The sequence below is a fragment of the Ahaetulla prasina genome, chromosome 3 (assembly GCF_028640845.1).
Source record: "Ahaetulla prasina isolate Xishuangbanna chromosome 3, ASM2864084v1, whole genome shotgun sequence".
Taxonomy (NCBI): Eukaryota; Metazoa; Chordata; class Lepidosauria; order Squamata; family Colubridae; genus Ahaetulla; species Ahaetulla prasina.
In genome coordinates this window covers 211,434,692-211,452,117 of record NC_080541.1, presented here as the reverse complement: position 1 = coordinate 211,452,117, position 17,426 = coordinate 211,434,692, and positions in this window count along the sequence as shown.

Sequence of the window (17,426 nt, the reverse complement as noted above, 5' to 3'; positions counted from 1 at the left end):
AATCCGTCACAGGAAATTAGGTCTCTGGTTTGAAATATGTCAGACTGATATGTTGAACCCTTTATAGTTGCATCTCTCAGGAGAAGACATTGTCCTTTTGCCCATTATGATGAGCTGCCTGAAAGAGAAGAAACAGACAGTAAATCTGAGTGCCATGGAGGTTCTTTGCCCAAATAATATATTCTTTCTAGCATGCCATGAAGAACAGCACTGATTGCTGGAGTTCATCAGCAATGTAGATTCGAAGTGGGCAGCGTGCTGCAGAATTCTGCAATAGAAAGATTTACAAGTGAGTGCTACATAATGTGAAATGATCTATTACTCTTGAGATTTTGCTCTGAAGTTCTCTATCCTGGGCCCTATTAATCTAATTGCATCTTCTATAAGCCGAAGACCGAGATGGTCCGTGGGATTTAGAAAGATCGAGAATCGTTTTCTGAAGACAGAGCAAAATTGCATTAGTATCACGTCTTATCCCAAGAGAACATAGACATCACCGTGTACAGCTTTCAAAGATTTTTATCTGAAGCTTAGGAACTCCTGCTAGATAGGATTCAACTCAGGGGTAGGTTCGCAGAAGAGTCCGGGCAGGTGGACGGGGCCTCCTGCTGCCGCTACCAGTTCGTCCGAACTGGTAGAAACCCACCACTGATTTAACTCAATTTTCATCTGTCCAAATCACCATAAAGCAGATTTCTGCATTCCTAAGCAGATGCAGATGACATTGTAAAAAAGGTTTCTCAACTTTTTATTCAAATACATGTTGAAACTAGGAGAATGGAGAATAGGGAGAAACTGACCTTTCTTTGGCAGTTTCCAGAGCAAGGGTTCCCAAAATGGTGAGCAAACATCCCTCAAGGGGCTGTGAAGAATGTAAAATACTAAAACTTTAGAAAAATATTAGCATTAAGAAAAACTGGGAAGATAGGTACGGGTGGGCAGGTTAATGGGAGACAGGAAGTGACCTAGGAAGATGAGCCAGTGGCGGCAGGAAGATAAAGGATGGGTGAGCTGATGGGAAGATCAGCAGATGTTTGCAAAGATGAAGGTTGGAGACAGTGGTGAAATCCAATTTTTTTTACTATTGGTTCTGTGGGCATGGCTTGATAGGAGTGGTATGGCTTGGTGGGTGTGGCTTGGTGGGCGTGGCAGGGGAATGATACTTCCAAATCCCCATTCCCTCCCCACTCCTGGGGGAAGGATACTGCAAAACCTCCATTCCCACCCCACTCTGGGGACAGCCAGAAGTGGTATTTGCCAGTTCTCCGAACTGCTCAAAATTTCTGCTACTGGTTCTCCGAACTGCTCAAAATTTCCACCACCGGTTCTCCAGAACCTGACAGAACCTGCTGAATTTCATCCCTGGTTGGAGAGCTGATAAGTACATTTGCACATGTGCAAAATAGTGGGAAGATTCAGGGGTGAAATTCAGGAGGGCCGGTTTAGCTCACGCTGGTAAAGCCTGTTATTAAGAACACAGTAGCCTGCAATTACTGCAGGTTCGAGCCCGGCCCAAGGTTGACTCAGCCTTCCATCCTTTATAAGGTAGGTAAAATGAGGACCCAGATTGTTGGGGGGGCAATAAGTTGACTTTGTAAAAATATACAAATAGAATGAGATCAAGGTAGTTGTGATACTGATAACTCAAACAATCAAGGGATTATGGTTCAAGATGAAGAACTTACTTTGGAAAAGTGTGAACCTACTTTGGAAAAGTGTGTATCAAGTATTACAGATCGGTCACACAAGAAGAGCAAGGTATCCAAAAAGAGAAGCCACCTTCTGATTGGTGATTCAATTGTAAGGGATGTAAATTTAGGAAAGGATATGGAGGTTTTGAAAGACGTCAGGTGTCTACCTGGTGCTACTGCCAGCAGAGACAAGAGACGTATTCTTAAGATAGTCAAGAATGCCAGTAAGGATTCTGATGTTGATGCTATTATACACCTTGGCACAAATGATCTGTCCCAAAAGGATGTGCTTTCTGTGCAGAATGATTTCCAGAGCTTAGGGTATGAACTTAATAGCATAGGTTGTAGGCTTAACTTTTCAGAGGTTTTACCAGTACATAAGGAACAAAAAGGTAAAGGCCAGCATGTAGTGGAGTTTAATGTGTGGCTAAAGGAGTGGTGTAAAGGGAAGGCTTTGGTTTTATTAGTCATGATGTCTGCAACTGGTCCAATGAAAAATTGTACAAAGAGATGGATTGCATCCATCAAAGAAAGGGACTGAGTTACTTAGCAATACATTCACAGATTTTCTGGATAAACATTTAAACTGAACAGTGGGGACAGAGAATTAACTGATATAGAAAATTTCTGTCCCCAGCAATCGAAAACTAAAAGGGTTATCAGTGCATGTAACATAGATGTCTGTATGGGTAAGACTATCAACCATGCTATCAAGCAAAACCAAGCATTTAACAGTGAGTGCCATACCATGTGCACTAAACCAACAGGTGGCATGAAAGTAGGGGCAGTCAACACAGGTTATGTAGACAGTAAACACAAGATCAATCCAAATGGACTCAAATGTCTATACACCAATGCACAGAGTATGAGGAATAAACAGGGTGAATTAGAAATCCAAGTAAATGAGGGTAGATATGATATTGTTGCCATTACGGAAACTTGGTGGGATGAAACTGACAAATGGAACATACAGCTAGAGGGATATAAATTATTTAAAAGAAATAGACCAAATAAAAGAGGAGGTGGAGTTGCACTATATATAAGAAATAACTACATCTCTACAGAAATAGAGCACAACAATGATGAAAATCATCTTGAATGTATTTGGGTCAATATAAAAGGGTGAAAACGATATTGCCATAGGTCTATACTATAGGCCACCCAACCAAACAGAGGAAGTAGATGAACTTTTGCTAGTCAGCTAACTAAGGTATGTAGGAAGCACATCACAGTAGTAATGGGGATTTTAACTACCCTGACATCAACTGGGAAACAAACTCTGCACCAAGTGGAAGATCCAACAGGTTCCTAACAAACCTAGCAGACAACTTTGTTTCCCAAAAATAGAGAAGGCGACAAGGGATCAGCCATATTGGACTTAATTCTCACTAACAGAGATGAAATGATAGAAGGTGTTGAAGCTACAGGAACCTTGGGGCAAGTGACCACGCAATATTGGAATTCAACATTAAGCAAATACAAGTAGTAGAACAAAGTCAAACTAGAGTCTTGGACTTTAAGAGAGCTAATTTCAATAAACTTAGAGAGATCTTGAGAAGGATTCAATGGATGAGAATCCTCAGGGGGAAAACAACTCAAGAAGCTTGGGAAATTTTGAAAAGTGAGATTATAAAAGCACAGTCTAACACAATACCAATGAAGAAGAAAATAGTAGATCACAAAAGAAACCAGCATGGATGCATAAAGAACTATCTGACAAATTGAAAGACAAAAGGACAAATATAAAAAGTGGAAAGAGGGCAAATAACTAAGGCAGAATATCAGCAACAGCCCGAGCCTGTAAAGATGAAGTGAGGAAAGCTAAGGCTCACAATGAACAAAGGCTAGCGACAAAAGTAAAAATAATAAAAAGCTTCTTCCAACATGTTAAAAACAAGAAAAAGTCAAGGAAACAATTGGCCCATTGCTGGGAGAAAGTGGCAAGAAGATGACAAGCAACAGGAGAAAGCAGATCTACTTAACTCATATTTTGCATCTGTCTTTACACAAAAGGAAAAACAATCCAACCTATCAAAAACAGCACTACAAAAACAGATTAGAAAAACAAGTTAAAATAGGGAAGAAAATGGTAAGTGAACACCTGTCTACCCTAGACGAGTTCAAATCACCAGGACCGGATGGATTACACCCCAAGGTTCTGAAGGAACTGGCAGACGTGATCTCAGAACCACTGAACTATATCTTTCAAAGATCCTGGAGCACAGGGAGCTGCCAGAGGACTGGAAAAGAGCTGATGTAGTTCCCATCTTCAAAAAGGAAAAAACAGATCCAGGAAACTACAGACCTATCAGTCTGACCTCAATACCGGGAAGATTCTGGAAAAGATAATCAAGCAACGAATCACCGAACACCTAGAAGCAAACAAAGTAATAACCAAAAGCCAACATGGGTTTGTCAAAACAGATCATGCCAGACTAATCTTATCGCATTCTTTGACAAAATGACAAAATTAGTAGACCAGAGGAATGCTGTTGATATAATTTACTTGGACTTCAGTAAAGCATTTGATAAAGTAGACCATAACCTACTACTAGATAAAGTAGAAAAATGTGGGTTAGACAGCACCACCACCAGATGGATTCGTAACTGGCTGACCAACCGCACTCAACGTGTAGTCCTCAATGGAACTACATCCACATGGAGGAAGTATGCAGTGGAGTACCCCAAGGCTCTGTTTTAGGCCCAGTACTCTTCAACATCTTCATCAATGACTTGGACGAGGGATAGATGGGGAACTCATCAAATTTGCAGATGACACCAAGCTGGCAGGAATAGCCAACACTCCAGAAGATAGGCTCAAGTTACAGAAAGATCTTGACAGACTTGAACATTGGGCGCTATCTAACAAAATGAAATTCAACAGTGAAAAAGTAAGGTTCTACATTTAGGCCAAAAACAAAATGCACCAGTACCGTATATGTGGTACCTTGCTCAATAGTAGTACCTGTGAGAGGGATCTTGGAGTCCTAGTGGATAACCATCTAGATATGAGCCAGCAGTGTGCAGCAGCTGTTAAAAAGCCAACACAGTTCTGGGCTGCATAAACAGAGGATAGAATCAAGATCACGTGAAGTGCTAGTACCACTTTATAATGCCTTGGTAAGGCCACACTTGGAATATTGCATCCAGTTTTGGTCGCCACGATGTAAAAAAGATGTTGAGACTCTAGAAAGAGTGCAGAGAAGAGCAACAAAGATGATTAGGGACTGGAGGATAAAACATATGAAGAACGGTTGCAGGAACTGGGTATGTCTAGTTTAACAAAAAGAAGGACTAGGGGAGACATGATAGCAGTGTTCCAATATCTCAGGGGCTGCCACAGAGAAGTGGGAGTTGGGCTGTTCTCCAGAGCACCTGAGGGTAGAACAAGAAGCAATGGGTGGAAACTGATCAAGGAAAGAAGCAACTTAGAACTAAGGAGAAATTTCCTGACAGTTAGAACAATTAATAAGTGGAACGACTTGCCTTCAGAAGTTGTGAATGCTCCAACACTGGAAATTTTTAAGAAAATGTTGGATAACCATCTGACTGAGATGGTGTAGGGTTTCCTGCCTGGGCAGGGGGTTGGACTAGAAGGCCTCCAAGGTCCCTTCCAACTCTGATGTTATGTTATGTTATGTTATGTTATGTTATGTTATGAGACTATTGCCTTATACACTGTAAGCCGCCCTGAGTCTTCGGAGAAGGGCGGGGTATAAATGTAAACAAAAAAAAAAAAAGGAGGTTCTGATAGGTTCTGGAGAACCTCCTGAGTTCTGGAGTGGAAATTTTGAGAAGTTCACAGAACCAGCAAGTACCACCTCTGGCTGGCCCCAGAGTGGGGTGGGAATGGAAATTTTGCAATAACCTTTCCCTGCCATGCCCACCAAGCCACGCCCACAGAACTGGTAGTAAAACAATTTGAATGCCACCACTGGGAAGATTAAATGGATCTTTAGATGGGGAGACATAAGGGTTCTGAAAAAAGGGGGGGCTTGCTCCCAGAAGCACGAAGCTGAAGCCTGAAGATGACGAATGAGACTTCGTCGAAACGTCGCCAAGACACTTCCAATTTTACACGGGAGAAAACCCGAACAACCAAAGACCTATATATATATATATATATATATATATATATATATATATATATATATATATATATATATATATATATATATATATATATATATATATATATATATATATATATATATATATATATGCTTATTCCTCCTATTATTTACTCATATATATGTTTATACACTATATAATCTTTTCTGTATAATACTTATATATATATTGTTGTGACAAAATAAATAAATAAATAAATAAATAAATAAAATAAATAAAATAAATTGACCAGAGATTTTAGGAGAACACACATCATCCAGCAATCAAGACTTGCTGCCCAACATCTCCTGAAGTCCCCCATCTAGCATTCCCATTTTAGTTGGACTGAAGAACCTCTGGAATTCTCAGAACATACAATCCTGGGATTATTGTTGCTACTATTGTTATTGTGGTGGTGGTTTTCATGCATCTTCTGCTAAGAGCATACAACGTTTTCTAAAAAGCAAATTTCCCCTTAGGGCTTTATAGTGGACAGATGCTCACCACAAAAGCAAATGAAAAAGGAGCAGGAAATGAAAATGGGTTAACAGGGAGGAAATTATCATGTCCATTTCGGCTTAATTGCCCTGTTATTTGAAGCTGCAGCTCAGCACAGTATCTTCTGATTACATAATAAAACGCCTACCCTTTTAAATGTTGCATAGTCTCCCTGAGCAAATGGGACGACGCAAGCAGCAGACATACAATGCACACACCATCCCTTTTCTGCTTCTCTCCATCATCCCACCCCTGTGCTTCTTGTAAAGACTTTGGTATGTCGAACTCTGTCAAACAATGCCTGGTGCCAGGTTTTTTAACAAGAATCTCACACAATGCCCAATGCCAAACACCCTCTTTAAACAATGCTGAATGAAGGATCGCAAACACTCCATGGTAGTCATAGAGTTAGTTGCTTGCAGACCATATATAGGCAAAAGGCAGGGGATTCCCTTCGCTGGGGAGACAGTCACCCGGTGGCTGAATACAGGCTCTCGGCGGAATCTGTAGCAACCTAACTGTTGTACACATGGCACAACTCTCTCCCAATGGACGTGGTATCCTATTGCAACACAGGCACTAAAGATACAGTTCAAATTGCTGGGAGAAGCATAGCCCAGACCAATACTGAACCCACCAGCCCTTGCCAAAGGAGCCCTATATGCTGTCCCCTTAGTAGAAGCAAGAGATAGAAGAAAGAGATAAGAAAGGAAAGAAGGGAGGGAGGGAGACAGGCAGGAAGAAAGAAAGAAAGAAAGAAAGAAAGAAAGAAAGAAAGAAAGAAAGAAAGAAAGAAAAGAAAAAAGGAAGAAAGAAAGAGAAAAAGACAGAGGGAAGGAAGGAAGGAAGGAAGGAAGGAAGGAAGGAAAGAAAAGAAAAAGGAAGAAAGAGAAAAGAAGGAAGGAAGGAAGGAAGGAAGAAGAAAGAAAAGAAAAGAAAAGAAAAGAAAAGAAAAGAAAAGAAAAGAAAAGAAAAGAAAAGAAAAGAAAAGAAAAGAAAAGAAAAGAAAAGAAAAGAAAGAATCAATCTCTCCGGATAGCTGAGGAAGCCTTTTGCACAGCTCAAAATTGGAACAGTCCAATAATATATTAAAGCCTCAGCCTCATGGTGACCAAAGAACAGCCGAGGGAAGTTATAGCCAGACTGGCCTTGGCTTTCGTCAGCAGAGAGGAAGAGGAAAGATCTACTTGCTAGACAAACAGCTGCATTTGCGGCGTTTGAAGGAGTGGCAAAGAAACAAAGCAAAGGTAAAGTTTCTGTGGTTTAAGTGCCTTTTCCAATTTCCTTTCAGGCAAGGAATTTCCCAGTTGCACCACACCCTGCCCAGGCAGTCCTGGGGTTCTTCCCTTTTGGAGAGCCCCCCATTCCCTCCAAAGGGTGATTCTTCTAAATGGCATTTCTTTGACTTTCCTCTTTCTCAGCCATCTGCATGACCTCTCGGCTGCCTTTGTGCTAAGGTGGTTTTGCATTGGCTTCCTGCCCATCATTGGGTGTCCAGAGGATTCAGTGCAACTCACAGGCTGCAGGCCAAGACCGTTCATCCTGGTTTAATGATCTGAAGTGGCAGGTGCAACCGAAGTGAAGAACACACCCATCACCTTTAAAGTCCTAGTGATTATGCTTTAAAAATACTCTCTGTGTGCTCAGGTAGAATAGAATAGAATAGAATAGAATAGAATAGAATAGAATAGAATAGAATAGAATAAGAATAATAAGGCACAAAACTTAATGATAGTCATAGGGAACAAATAAGCAATCAAATCATACTAGGAAACAATCAATATAAATCGTAAGGATACCAGCAAGAAGGTTACAGTCATACAGTCATAAGTGGAAGGAGATGGGTGATGGGAACGATGAGAAGATTAATAGTAGTGCAGATTTAGTAAATAGTTTGACAGTGCTGAGGGAATTATTTGTTAAGCAGAGTGATGGCGTTCAAGGGAAAACTGTCCTTGTGTCTAGTTGTTCTGGTGTGCAGTGCTCTATGGTGTAGTTTTGAAGGTAGGAGATGAAACAATTTGTGTCCAGGATGCGAGGGGTCTGTAAATATTTTCACAGCCCTCTTTTTGACTCGTGCAGTATACAGGTCCTCAATGGAAGGCAAGTTGGTAGCAATTGTTTTTTCTGCAGTTCTAATTATCCTCTGAAGTCTATGTCTGTCTTGTTGGGTTGCAGAACCAAACCAGACAGTTATAGCGGTGCAGATGATAATCTTCATCTTCTTATCCATATCCGTTACTGGGAGTGGTAGCCATGATCTAACTTATATCATTCCCACAGCCCTGTAATACGGGGTATAGACAATGTTTTCCTTGTCTATATCCTGTATCACAAGTGTAGAAATTTAGCACCCACCTCTTTTCTAGAAGAATGAAATATTTTAGGAAGTATTAAAAAGGCAAAATATTATATTTCCCTAAATGAGAAATGGAGAAACATGTTTTTTTAGAGGCAGAAAGCAGACTCAGTCTTTCTTAATAGCCCCCAGCAGATATTTAGGTGCCCATTAAGAAAGATTGGGCCAGCCTATTCAGAAACCAAGCTGAGGAGGCCACCTTTTACAAATGTAGATTTGGTAATCCATTCAAGACAGGATATTTTGAAGCAAAGGCAGAATGGTAGGATTAGCCTGCACTCAAAATCCAACATGGGACAAAGCCATTAAGCCACAATAGGAATTATTGCATCGTCCTCAGAGCAGTGGTGGGTTTCAATTTTTTTTTATATAAATAATTTTTATTTCCATTTTCCAACATCATATTTATGTGCAAACTATTATCCATCATTAATCATTAATTTTTATTTATTACTGATTCAGGCCTGCCCGATTGCCACTTCCTTTCTTCACAACCTCCCTCTCTACACTCTACTACTTTCACATCCTTCATCTCCTTCGCTTTACTACTTCCTCTCCTCCTTCTCCACTCCTCCCTTCTTACCCTATCTAACCTTCTTATTCCCCTCCTCCTTCTCTACTCTTTCCTACCTACTTTCTTCCCTCCTTCTACTTCTCTCTCCTTTTCTTTCTGAAATGGCAGTCGAGCATCCCCAATATCATTTTAAATTTTATTTTCATATCTTCAAAAATTACTGTACATTAATAATCAATCCATGTATCATTTTCCCCCCCTTTCCCCCCCTCCTCCCCCTTCCCCCCCTCCAGACTTCCCAGAGCAAATACCGGGTATTATGACCAACAATGACAAGCTAAAGTATACAAAATATACATAACCTCCCACCTTTAAAAATTTAAAACTTTAGATCCCCTCACAATAAAAATAAAGAGATAGGAAAGAATAATAAAAAGAAAAGAAGAAAAGAAGCAATACCAACTTCACATATTACTTCTTCTTACAGTCCATTTTTAAAATTAATCCATCTTCTCAAATTCAATTTTTTTTTCCACTTGTATATTCCTTCAAATTTCATAAGTCCATTTCTCAAATTACAGTCCATCTTCTCGAACTCAAATTTTCATCACTTATATATTTCTTCAGTTGCCATAACATTTAATGTCCGTTCTTCTTAAAAATTTCAAAATTTTTTACTACCAGTTCTGTGGGTGTGGCTTGGTGGGCGTGGCATAGCTTGGTCGGTGTGGCTTGGTGGGCGTGGCAGGAGAAGGATACTGTAAAATCTCCATTCCCACCCTCTTCTCCAGGGGAAGGTTACTGTAAAAACCCCATTTCCTCCCAATCAGCTCGGACTTGGGAGGCAGAGAATAGATGGGGGAGGGACCAGTCAGAATTTTTACTACCGGTTCTCCGAACTACTCAATATTTTCGCTACCGGTTCTCCAGAACTGGTCAGAACCTGCTGAAACCCACCTCTGCCTCAGAGCAATCCAAATTTCAACCAAACATAGCTCAGATAAACACCTAGGATTTGTACTTTGCTTATAGTCAGCTATGACTCCTACATAAGCCCTACATGGCCCCATGGGAGTCTACGAACAGCCAATAGAATATATGTTATTTCACAGGAACAGGAAGTTCAAGTGCAAAGCCCAAAGAAGGTATAAAAATCCCCCACTCTCAATTCCATTTCGGTCAGCTGCCCGGAACCCATGTGGTTCTCCTTCATCATTAAACCATCTTTCCAATCAGCCTCCATGTTTCCAGTGTCTTTCTCCCAGCTTGGAACTGAACCAGATAGATATCTCTTCCCACACAAGGTAGGTGAAAGAAAAACTCTATGATTACAAGGAAGTGAAAGCAACACTTTACAAATTTGCTACTACTTTAGGATTTGGTGATAGGCTGATTCCCAACTTTCTGCTATGGCAGAGGAGATGTGCAGTCCCAGGATCTCATGTGGCCCTTGAATTCCCTCTATGGGAGTCCTTGCAATCCCTTCTTAATACGTTTCCTAAACATCAAGGTCATTGTATCCCATTATTCAGAGGCAGGCAACACACAAATGTAGAATAAGCTCTAAAACAGGGCTCTCTCCAACCTTAGCAACTTTAAGATTTCAATTTCCATAATTCCTAGCCAGCCATAGGGAATTTAGGAAGGAGACCCCTGCTCTAAAACATGCTTACAAGTCAGGGCTGGGTTTCACTTAGCTTTGCTACCAGTTTGCTCGCCCCGTCTGCACATGCGCAGATCGTATTTGATGACGTCCAGGTGGGTGGGCGGAGCCTCCCGCTGCTGCTGCTACCGGTTCGCCCGAACCAGGGTGAACCGGTAGCAACCCACCACCGTTACAAGTTCAGAAAAACTAATTCTCCTAAACTATCTATAGCATCTGCCCCCAAACTTTTGGGCAACAGGGACTGGTTCCACGGTGAGTGGGTTTTCCACACACTGGAGGAGACATGGTTTCATGTTCTGCCTGCATCCCATGGATGGGGTTTCCTTTGTCTGCACAGTTTCTGGAATGCCATGGCCCAGTATTGGTCCATGGACCTGGGGCTGGGGATCCCTGATCTATAGCTCACTCCAAACATTTTGAAACTTATTAGTGTAAATTGTATGAACTCAGAAAAAGTTCAAAATGAGTTGAAGTTAGCATAGGATGCAAAAAACACAGATACAGTCAAAGAAAGGGAACAGAAAAAATTAACAGAATAACAGAGTTGGGAAGGACCATGGAGGTCTTCTAATCCAATCTCCTACTCAGACCGGAGACCCTACACATTCTGGACAAATGACTGTCCAATCTCATCTTGTAAACCTCTAGTAATGATGCATCCACAACTTCGGAAGGCAAGTTGTTCCACCGATTAATTGCGCTGTCAGAAAACTTCTCCTTAGTTCTAGGTTGCTTTTCTCCTTGATTAGTTTTCATCTGTTGCTTCTTGCCTTGCCTTCTGGTGCTTTGGAGAATAGGTTCACTCCCCCTTCCTTGTGGCAATATTTGAATATCACGTCACCCCTAGCCCTTCTTTTCATTAAGTTAGACATACCCAAACACCCATTCTGTAAAATCAGTTTGGTCATGTGACCATTAAGAACATTATGGGCAGGCTCCATTACAGTTGTAACTAGAGGACTACTTATATTATACTTAAATATTTTATGCCATCTTAAGAACATGATACAAATTGCTACTAATGATCCATCAAGGGAAGAAAAACCAAAAATCAAAACATCTGCCTGTTTAATTGATTGATCCTTGGAATGAATAGTATAAATAGCCTTTGATGACATATTCTGAATAGTGGAAAGCAGCCTTCCAAAATCCTCAATCCTCAATCCTTCTGACCGTTTGCATTAAAAATTAAACCACTAAATTTGATCATCCAAAAAGTGATTCCATAAAATCCCTTGTCTTGAGGATAAGGAAGGCAATCAAAATTCTTCTGCTTTGGTTGGAATTAAGCCAAGGAAATTGAGGAAATTAAATTAGAGAAGCAGTAAAACTAAAGCTAAACCAACAAGCATTGTAAAGACCTTTAAGATCAAAACATGGGAATAAATTCTACAGAGACAGAAAAAAATGAGTAGTTGGCACAGTCCATTTGACTCCTGATTATGCAATTGTGACCAAACTGAGATGTGGTAGGCAAACAACTAACGTCTCCTTTGACAAACGATCAGAAGAGCAAACCACCTGCCCGCTTGGGCACCATTAACAAAGCAGGCCCGGGTAACAATAAATAAATAGCAACTAACTCTGGAGGCTTTGTTAACAGATTTGCAAAGGAACAATCCCTCAAAAGAAAGGGTAAACAGCACCTGTTCAGAGTCCCGAAGAATTGTTTGCACACCCAACCAACAGCCAGGCAAGGCGGCAAAAAGGGCGCAATGCTTAATAATTTTGCAAGACCTGCGGTTTCACCTTCTTGCTTGATTTAATCTAACAGGTATAGGTAGGATCTAGTTGATTTGATTTGTTTCTTCCTCCTCCCATAGTAATCGTGGTTGGAAAAATTAAGTGAAGGTACATAGAGTCCATATCCATTCTTGGTTTCTGGTGGCAAAGTACTCGATGGGGTTTTTTTGTGGCGGTGGGAAAGCCTTACAAATGATTCCTTACTTCTTTAGAACAGGGGTCTCCAACCTTAGTAACTTTAAGGTTTGTGGACTTCAATTCCCAGAGTTCCTCAGCCAGCAAAGCTGAGCTGAGGAACTCTGGAAGTTGAAGTCTACAAACCTTAAAGTTACTAAGGTTGGAGATCCCTGCTTTAGAAAGTGAAGAAACATCAAGAGATCTTAGTTACTTTGGCTGACAATATTAGAATGTCGCAAGATCTCAGATGAGATTTGGAAGGAAAACCAAAGTGTGATGATAAAAGAGACTGAGCCCTAGGAAGAACCATATTTTGGCCTAAGGATCAAACTGGCTTTGGGCAACCACTGAGAATGGCTGTATATGCCCCCATGAGGCAGAAAATCTGCAGGAAGGAGAGACAGTCACAAAAGTCAAGAGGGCAGCTGTGATGGAATGACTGTAGTCCTGCCCCTGTTTCAGGGCTGGGCTGCTGGGGGTTCGCAAGTGTCCGGAAGAACCTCTAGCTAAGATTCTGTGCTGTTCGGAGAACCCCCAAATCCCACTTCTGGCTGGCCCTGCCCACCCCTCCCCTCCCCTCCCCTCCCAGGAGTCCCCATGCAGCCCGTTTTGGATGTAGGTAAGTGCAGGGTGTGCGCAGAGGCTCCGGGAGGGTGAAAAACAGGCCTACGAGAAGTTTGGGAAGGGCAGAAATGGGGCCGTTTCCGGCCTCCAGAGGGCCTCTGGAGCCTGGGGAGGCTGTTTTTACCCTTCCGGAGGCTCAAGGAAAGCCTCCGAAGCACAGGGAGGGCAAAAACACCCCCTCTACACACACTCTGGTGCAGGATACCGATTAGGTCATGCCAATCATGGCCACGCCCAGTGGTGGAATTCAAGTAATTTAACAACCGGTTCTCTGCCCTAATGATTTCTTTCAACAACCAGTTTGCCAAACTGTTCAGAAAGTTAACAACCGGTTCTCCCGAAGTGGTGTGAACTGGTTGAATCCCACCACTGGCCACGCCCACCCAGCAGCCGGGCAGAGAACCCCTTGCTAAAATTTTTGAAGCCTACCCCTGCCCTGTTTTACTTATGTTGCACATCCTCATCTATGCACGCACACAACCCGTTTATACTATTCCCAGTGGTTTCATAAGGTTTGGTTGTGAATGACTTATGAAGGAGGAAGAGGAAGTAGTAGTAGTAATTGTCAAGTGTGAAGCTGCACCCATTTTTTAATGTGTAATTACAACTTTGTGGCTGCCAGCTGCAAGCCGACAAAGCAATAAAGAAGCCAAACCCCAGTTAACTATATCTATAATAATAATATGTTGGTAACACTTTGGGAAAGTTTCCCACGAAACGAGTGGACATCAGGGTAGAGGGGCCTAAGTTTCAAATAAAACTTTCATGGACCAGCATGGAGTCTCAAAGGCCATGTTAGATTCCAACTTTCTGTATCATATAGAGATATATAATTCGGGGATATCCCAAAGGTGCTTTTTTCAAGAGGCAACTGGACTTTCAAGAGTCCAGTTGCCTCTTGAAAAAGCACCTTTGAGACAACCATGACCTGGATGACTGAGAATCTCCCTAGACAAATTCAGGGATATCCATGAAGTGGGGCCGGAATAGCTCAGGCAGTTACGAAGCCTGTTATTAGAACACAGTAGCCTGCAATTACTGCAGGTTCAAGCCCGGCCCAAGGTTGACTCAGCCTTCCATCCTTTATAAGGTAGGTAAATGAGGACCCAGATTGTTGGGGGGGGCAATAAGTTGACTTTGTAAAAAATATACAAATAGAATGAGACTATTGCCTTATACACTGTAAGCCGCCCTGAGTCTTCGGAGAAGAGCGGGATATAAATATAAACAAAAATAAAAAATAAAATAAAATAAGTATCAGGTGGTGAAAAATTCAAGATGCATCTGCAACTATGCACTCAAAGACCTGTGACACACCGAAAGGTGGGCGGGCTTAACTTGTGCATCTTCTTCTCCATCCTGGCACATCCTTCCTCCTGCAGATCTTCTTGATAAAGTTAGAAGTAACTGGAAGAAGCATGGATTGCAGCACAAAAATGCCACTCACATGTTTCACTTTGGGGAGAGACTCTAAATATATGATTGTCAAGATAGCCCTTTGCTTCATTTTCATTTGTTTTCTGTTAGTGTGGGATCTTTATAAGCATAGTGCTCCTATGATAACCAAGAGTCACTTAATCTTAGCTGATTAGCAAAGAAAATGGTTTCCAAATTGGCCCTCAGGAAAAACAACTGTCCAGCAGGAATTAGTCTTCCAAGAAACTTCTACAATCTGCCAATGATTCTGGGATGGCATTCTCAGTCACATGTAGTTTCCATGGGATATCTGGATATCTCCCATTTGAATGGAGCATATAATGTTGGAACATACTTAATCATTCCTTGGAAATGCAGATTTCAATGAGAGGCTTTCAAAAAACATGACTTGGTGCTTTGGTATAATTAATTAGAATTAAAAGGGACATTTGCAACAAAGCTATTCCTTGCAAATAGGTTCAACATTTTTTATTGCTTTCTGATTAACATGGGTAAGGTGACTAACGATGGCTAACCTATTAATTATCCTTCGAATAAAACTGTCCTTTTAAAAAATCTCTTAATTTTATTAACTGTGTCATTTCTTACAGGGCAGGTAAGGCCTTAATTATGGATTTCCCAATTTTATAGCAAAATGACAACTATTATGCAACACAATTGGCCCAAATAATCCCTACTAACAGGGTTACTAAACTAAAATCTGACTTGTCTAGCTTTTGTAGACATTTAATCTCTATGTCGGTAAGAGGCCTCTATTTTGAGGCCTCCAAATATTCATGAACTACAAATCCCAGAATCCCACACTTCGCTAAACATAAAATATGCATTAAATGCCAGGGCATAGAAGATCCAACAGGAAAAAATTCAATAAGCTCAAAGTACCTAAAATATATTTTCTAAAAATATATGACCACAAATCAAGAACAAAAATAGGGAGGAAATGTAAAGAGTATGCAAATAGAACCAATACAAAACATAAATATGTATATATGAACCAATTACAATGGCTGTGAGCTGTGGGTTGGGGCAAAGATGTTTCTAGCAAAAATTACATTACAAATAATAGTAATGTTTGAACATAGCTTTATATATTATGAGAATATAGTGAAGAGTAAACTTTGACAAGTTATTAGCTAGTTAGTTTCAATGCATAAGAAATAGGTATGACCAGTAGCTGTTAATTTGATAAATTGATTATTGCATGCAAGAGAGAACTTCAGCAGTTCATGCCAATTGATATGAATAGGCTTAGGTGACTCAGCACAATTTTAAACATGATAATTTACAACAGGGGTGTCTAACCTATGAAGAATGGTTGCAGGAACTGGGTATGTCTAGTCTAGTGAAAAGAAGGATTATGGGAGATATGATAGGAGTGTCCTGATATTTCAGGGACTGCCACAAAGAAGAGAAGGTTGGACTAGGAGACCCTTCCAACTCTGTTATTCTGTTCTTGTTCCAACTTTGGCAACAAGATTTGTGGACTTCAACACCCATGCTGGTTGAGGAATTCTGGAATTCTTTGTCAACAAGTCTTAAAGTTGCCAAGGTTGGAGGAGGAGGAGGAGGAGGAGGAGGAGGAGGAGGAGGAGGAGGAGGAGAAGAAGAAGAAGAAGAAGAAGAAGAAGAAGAAGAAGAAGAAGAAGAAGAAGAAGAAGAAGAAGAAGAAGAAGAAGAAGAAGAAGAAGAAGAAGAAGAAGAAGAAGAAGAAGAACTACAACTACAACTACAACTACAACTACAACTACAACTACAACTACAACTACAACTACAACTACAACTACTTCTTGATTGAAGGAAATGACTAGGATAGTTATCTTTTCACTGCAAATACTTTGGCTTTCCCAAAATCCCAAGAAGCAGCAAAAAGAAGCTTGTTCACACTTTGTGCCAAATTGCAATGCTAAGCAAAGAGCAAGAAAAGCCATATTTTGCAGGCTAGGTTGTTCGGTCTCCTCTCCTGACTCCTCTTTCTGAACTCCCCACCTCTGCCTAATGGAATCCGGAGAACATTTCTGTTTATGCTAACTGCTGCACCACTAATATAAGCCAAAACGTAGCTGTTCCTGCAACAAGAGAGATTATTAATATTTATTGAATTTAGTCTATGTTTGGGGTTGCATTCGGGGTCATCTGTTTAAAAAAAAAACCCCGAAGGGGTGTGTGTGTGCTTTGATCATGTGGCCACAGAGGCTCTTTTGACTTTTTAGAGTCCTCACCCTCCTGCAGACATCCCTGAGTTCTCTGTAGCTTTTCAATCAATTAACACAGGCTGCCTAAATATGGACTGGAATTAGATCAAGAGCGTCTAGTTGCAATGCTGGCTCCTGCTTTGAGTGTATTTCTATTCCAGTACCCTATGTCCTACGTCTGCAGTTCTTTTTCCATGTTGAATAATGACAGAACAACCAAATTCCTGTAGGTTTATGCAAAATGTTGCATAAGTCTTGCCCTTGTTGCCAAATAATCTCTGCATATAAGAAAGACCACCTAGCTCAATGATGGCTAACCTTCTTTTCCTCGGGTGCCGAAATCTTGTGCATATGCGTAATACTGCATGCGTGCGTGCCCACACCCATAATGCAATGCCTCCTAGCACCCCTGCGC